Consider the following 7,135-nt stretch of genomic DNA (forward strand, 5'->3'; position numbering starts at 1 on the left):
ACTCCTAATAGTGTGATTAAAATCCTCTAACTAGGTCACATTTAATAGTGTGTACTATAACCTTTAACAGGGTTGGCCTCTCATAGGACATCACTTTAGAAGAGTGAGAAGTAGCAACATGTTATTGGTGATTTTTCCCAAATTGAGTTTCCATGTAAATCATTATGTCAAATGTGTTATTGAATTTTTTATGTTTCATGTTTACATTTCTATAAAGTTTTTTTGACCTAGGACAGTAACCTACAAAGTTTAAGAGTTGTATGATCTAATGGATGCATGTATAATAAGGTTTTATGGATATGGGTCTACTAAGCATTAAAAAAATTTATTTGTGCATCTAGACCTTGGATAATTGATTCAATGCCCCCCCACCCAAGCTATACTAAAGAATTACAACACCCACCTACCCCATCAATTATCGAACAATTGGTATCAAAGTTGAGTGCTTGAAGGAAAAAATTTGAAGGGAATTGAGCTAAAGATTTGAAAATGCACAAGAGAGAGGTACCAAAGCTTAACAAGGAAAATTTATCTTCATGGAAAAATAGGATGGGGCTACTTTTATTTAGAATTGGAGATAATTCCATACACTGGCTACAAAATGAATATGTTTCTCCTAGCCCTCTTATAACTATGGAAGAGATGGAATAGAGTAAATAGAATAATAGTCTAATGATTGATAATGTGTTTTCCCTAAATGATGTCAAGTTTAATGATATAAATAAGTGCACTAGTGCTAAAGAAGTGTGGTACAAGTTGGCACTTGTATATGGTGGAGACAAGAATTTACTAAGAGCAAGAGAAGAAAGTGTAAGAGGCAAATATGATGACATGAGAATGAAAGAAGGTGAAAATGGTGCATAGTATGTAAATCAAATCAAGTAATTTTTCAGTGCAACCAAAGCTATTAGAGGAGTAAGTAGTGATATTGAAGTTGTAAGGTTCTTAGAAATCTCTTACCTATTTATGTTGTTAATTTTTTGCAATTCAAGAAGTCAGAGCTATGCCTGATAATACCCTTACACTTGGTGGTTTAGTTGGTCATTTGATTGCATTTGAATTAAGTAATTTTGATAATAGTGTTCCTATACTTGGGAATTCTTTTGAAACTTCACTAACCATTATTAGTTGAAAGAAAGAAAAGAGAAGTAAATATGAAAGTTATTCAAAATTAGAAGAATATATGGATGATATTGAAGTATTTTTTTCAAGGAGGTTATCGAGAGAGGTAAATTTAAAGTAAAATTACCTCTAATATGTTTTAAATGCAATGAAGTGGGTTTTATTTCTGCAAGATTTTCTAACAAGAGCAGGAATGATAGAAATAAAAAGAAGGATAAAAAATATCGAAAGAACAAAGACTACAAGGACAAAGGGAAGAAATCATGCTACATTGATGAGGAAGAGCCCATCAAGTCAAATATTGAAGATGGGAGAGATGGAGTAGAAGTGGTGTATGTTATTAAAGAAGACCCAAATGAGGAAAGATGTGAGGATGATAAAGCTCTTATTTTACATGTTAGTAAGAATGGCACGTGGATCGTTGCTAGTGGATGCTCATATCATATGACTCGAGACATTAGTAAGTTTGATAAACTTGAAGAATGTGATGGTGGTTTATTGATGTTAAATGAAAAAATCATATGTGATGATGTATATTGGGTGCAAGGACTAAAATATAATATGTTGAGTTTTGTTCAATTAAATAATATAGGTCACAATCTAGAATATTAGAATGGGAAAGTCGAAATCTATGATGATGGTAATGGAAATTTAATTGGTACTAGTGAGAAAACTAAAGGTAGTCTATTTTACCTTGATCTTATTGTTAATGCATGCTTGTTTAAAATATTTGATGATGTGTGGTTGTGGCACAAGAGGTTGTTTCATGCCAATTTTGAGATTACGACCAAGGTTAATTGAAAGAGAAGAGTTAGAGGCTTATCAATTTTTTGTAAACCTAATAATGTTATGAGCAAATAATTTCATCTCAGTAAGATGACTAAGTCAACCTTTTCAAGTAAAACACATACTTCTAATTACATTATAGAGTTAGTATATATTGATTTGTTTAGACTAGTGAGATTAGAAAGTTAGTATGGTGACAAATATTTCATATTGTTTGTTGATAACTATTCTAGGATAATGACAGTTATGTTCATCAAGTTGAAGTCATTTGATTTTGATATGTTCAAATAGTATAAAGCTAGAGCTAAAAAAAGATTATAAAATAATTTAAAAGTTTAAGATCTTATAGAGGTGGTGAGTTTATGTTTGTTAAGAGACAATTATCAATTGGCATGGGGTTACTAAAGAAAAGAATGAGCCAAATATGGATTTTGCAAGAACACTCTTAATTGAAAGGGAAATGCTCAATTTTTTTTGGAGAGAATCTATTATTACTGCAATTTATACTCTCAACCGAGTTCAACTAAAGAAAGGAACAAACAAGACACCTTCTGAAGTCTAGTATGATCATACACCTAGTGTGAGTTATTTCAAGTTATTTAGAAGTGGATGATTCATTCATAAAGATGAAAGAAATGGTAAATTTGATTCTAAAGGTGATGAAGGTATTTTCCTAGGTTATTCTTCTAAGAGAATGTCATATAAATGTTTAAACAAGGCTACTAACACAATTATTGAAAGTGAAAATATAAGAATAGATGACTTACAAACAAGAATGATGAGGAAAGTAAAAGGGAACTTGATGATAACAAAAAAAATATCTTTGTAAATAAAGATTATTCATGTATAATGCATGAGAAACAATAGAGAGCCATCAAAATCCATCCTAAAATACTTGAGTCATAGATAGAATAACCTAAGAAATATGTTGAGCCCCAATCAAGTGAAGATAATGTTGGAAATCAAAGAACATAACTTATGCTCAAAAAATATGTGAGAAGGAACCATTCACTAAACAAAACATTGGAGATAAAAATGTTAGATTCATGACAAGAATTAATTTAAAGGATAATGCATGTTTGATTTCTAAATTTAAACCAAGAATTGTAAAATTTGTACTTGACAATGAAGACTAGATTAATGCAACAATGAAAAGATTTATCAAATTAAGAAAAAAAACACATAGACACTAGTACCAAGACCAAATGATAAGAATGTGATTAAAACAAACTATATATTTTAGAAACAAATTGAATGAGAATGGTGAAGTTGTGAGGAGGTGAAGTTGTGAGGAATAATGACATATTAGTTTCCAAAGGCTATGCATAAGAAGAAGGAATTGGCTATGGTGATATTTTTTCCCTTGTTTCTAAATTGGAAGGAATCATAACTTTTTTGGCTTATGATACTTAAAAGAGATTCAAGTTATATAAATGGATGCTAAGTAAACATTTCTAAATTGAAAACTTGAAGAAGAATTCTAAATGGAACAAATAGAAGGATTTGTTGAACCAAATCAGAGGTGCCTGGTTTACAAATTGAAACAAAGATTTGTATGGATTGAAGCAAGCATTGAGAGCATGGTATGAAAGGTTACATTTATATTTGATTAATATTTTATTTTTTATAACAAGTGAGAATAGCAATCTATATTTGAAAAGTGAAACTAAAAACATGGTGTTGATTGTTGAATTTTTTTTGGATGATACCATATTTGGTGGGAATGATTTTTTGTGCAATTTTTTTTCTAATAAAATGAGCAAAAAATATGAAATGTATATGTTTGGTGAGATCATATTTTCATAGGGTTAAAAATTCATCAAAAAAATGGTATATATATATGTGACCCAATCTAAGTATGTAAAGGAGATCTTGAAAATGAGGTTGCTTTTAGTTGTTGATAGAGTGTTGACTGTATGAGAATTATTGTTGGAGAAGAATGAATAATTAATGGTGAAATAAGAAATACAAAAATTCAAAGATCAAGCAAGAGGAAGTTCAAAGTGATAGTGAGAGTGTGTGAATTAGTCAGTAAGAGATCAAAAGAAAGAAACCTAGTGAAGTAGATATCTGAATAAGAAAAGTAGTCCTAAACCTAACACATCAATTGAATATTACTATCTTACCATTGTATAAAATAAAAATTCTTAACCAAATGGACCAAATAAGTCTTTGAAATCTTATATGGTAACATCAATTAGTGATGTTTGTAAGTCCTTTAGAGAAGCCCACTCTTTAGTAATCACAAGGAGTAATAAGGTCTAGATGATCTTTGGTTAAAATCCTCTAACCAATTCACACTCAAAATGTACATGTAACCTTTTAAAAGGTTGGATCATAAAATAGCTCACTTCAAGAGAGTGAGATTTTTAGGTTGTTGGTTCACAAGTGATTTTTCCCTTTATAGGGTTTCCACTTTAACTAAATTTCGCAAATGTGTGATTGATTGTGTTGCAAAGTTTATTTCTTGTTATTAATTTTTTTCAAATTTTGAAACTTGGTAAAAGCTAAGTGGTTACTCTAATACTTGTTATAAGTATGAACACTAAGATATCAATTTGAAGAAAAGTTGTTATAAGTTTGATTTGAGAAGTTGGATGTGGTTACCAACTTATTGATATGACATTTTATGGAGTCTAAATTAGTACTAAATATTTTTAAAGGCCTATAGGATATTTGGATATAAATGATTCACACCACCCCACCTCTCAGTTATCTAATAGATAACATATGTTATAATGTTCATAATAGACTTAGATTTTATATATCATAGGGTAACTATTTAATAGATCAATGAGATCATTGGTTCATAGAGTTAGAAATGAAACCTTACATGTATGTAGTAGAATGTGTGTAGATATTGTGTCAATATTCTCTATACTTTTTGTAATGATTTTGTTAAGTAATTGATCATTTGGTGAAGAGTGGTAGCAGACTAGTAAATAGGAAATAATGATAGAGATAGTTGCAAGTATTTTTGTTATATCTTATTAGTGAGAACAAATTAAATTTGGTGAGCATGGAAGATGGTAGAAGACTTTTATAAACATGTATGTTAAGAAGTACTAAGTATTTGAACTATTCTTGAAAGGTTGCTAGTGTTTGATGTGTAGTATATTTTATTGGCACCTGATTTGTGTTAAGCAAGCATATGATTTATTATGAGAAAAATTAATATTCTCATTGTAACATGTGGGAAACTTATTGTAATGATTTTAATGATGCTTATGAAGGTGTGTATGCCTTATCTTGGTCCTCTATAATTAATTTCACATTATGGAATCTCTAACATGCCATCCTAATTAATTTTTTTTATGTAAGGTATAAAGGCAAGTTGTTTTCATTGGTTGGAAGTGTGTGTGAGAGAGAGTTTTTGTGTGCACATGCACATGTGTGTGTGTGTGTGTGTAGTTATGAAAGTTCTATGTCTTGATACATGCAATGCAATCCTTGATGCTAGATTATCAAAGTAGAGAAATTATGACATTGGTTGTTTGAGTAGACTTTGAAGAAACTACTTTGGTAAGTACATTGTAGATTAGTGAATTCATATTTATTGGACATGACATCCTTGAGAGTATTGTATTCCACTTTTGTTGGAGCATCTAGACAATTGGTATACTTGTTATTTTAATCCTCTAATAGGTTTAGAAACTTCTAGAAAGGTTTTAAGGTCTCCTAATAAGAATCTAACCTCTAATAAGGACTATTGTACTAAATGAATTGTATTTGACTCCTAATATGCTCACACTCTTTCACAAGAAGCTTATATATTAGTGCATTATCTTTTGGGTAGCATTCCCTATTGGAAATATAAGAGGAGTAACTAAGAGAGGAGGGGTGAATTAGTTACCACTAAAAAAATTCCAAATCCCTTAGATGTCAATACAAACTTCCTTTAAACTCACAACTCAGTTAGAACTAGATATTAATTGTAACTCAGTTAACAAAGCAATCTAATATATTAATATGCATTAACCTTTAGTAACTTAGTTGAAAAAAGATAAAGCATTAAGAAAATAACATGAACACATGAGACACCAAGATTTATCATGGAAACCCAAGTTGGAAAAATCACCAATGAAACTAGTTACAACTTTTCACTCTTTTGAACTAAGCCCTATTGGTAGCCAACCCTATTAAATATTACAAAACACACTGTTAGGTGTGATTCTATTAAGGAATTTAAATCACCCTATTAGGATTGGATTTTTTAGAGGTCTTAAGACACTTAAATCTAGAAATTACACCAAGTTAGAGGATTTACACAATGACTATTAAGTCAACTCTATTAAGAGATTTCTTCACTACTACAATTGTTAGAGAGTAACAATGATTGACCTGATTTATGAAGAAACTAGATTGTAGATTTAGACCATTGTTCTAGCTTATGCTCTTGATCATCCTTGATTAGATTATTCTTTACATCTCCTTGGATACTCTACTCTTAATTAGATATCCTTCTCTTTTGGCATCTTATCTTCTTCACCACTTTCTCATTATTCAATCCACATCATGACCTTTCATATATATGAAGTCCAATGTCAAGTTGGCTTGAATACTCTTTCAAACAAAAAAATAACATCCACTAAGTCAACTTGCATAAACCAACAAATGGATAAAACTAATCTATTGAAGCTCGGCTAAAATTGGGTCACATGGTTACCACTAAGTTCCTTTGTAGCTGACCTAACTTAGTTTACACTGAACTCCTTTAGTAACCAACCTGACTCAATTTACATAGAAATCCTTGAAATTCTCTTCTTCTAGACTTTTTCTTGGCAAATACTAGAGTCTTCTTATCTTGGTTCTAAGTGGAAGTGCTTAGTAAGAGTATAACATTTGTTTAACATCAATAAAAATACACAATTGAATAATTGTTATCAATAATCTCCCTTTTTTGGCATTGATAGAAATACAACACGTCATTAAGAAAAGGAAATTTAAAGAAATCAGGATAATTTATAAGATTTAATATCCTTGGTTTCATTTTGATTCAACCATGAGAACTTGTTAGAAATAGATAATACTAAGGAAGGGGGTGGGGGGTGGGGGTGGGGATGAATTAGTATTTTACAAACTTTTGCCCATAATTTAATATTTTTAATTATTTTATAACTTTCATATGAAAGTAAACCAAAAAAATTGAATAGTAAATATAACCATACACATAGAGAACTCATAACACCATTAATTTTTAACTAGGGAAACCTTGGCCAAGAAAAAA

The sequence above is a fragment of the Cupressus sempervirens genome, chromosome 7, assembly GCF_028749045.1.
Source record: "Cupressus sempervirens isolate cs-2001-9-10 chromosome 7, ASM2874904v1, whole genome shotgun sequence".
Taxonomy (NCBI): Eukaryota; Viridiplantae; Streptophyta; class Pinopsida; order Cupressales; family Cupressaceae; genus Cupressus; species Cupressus sempervirens.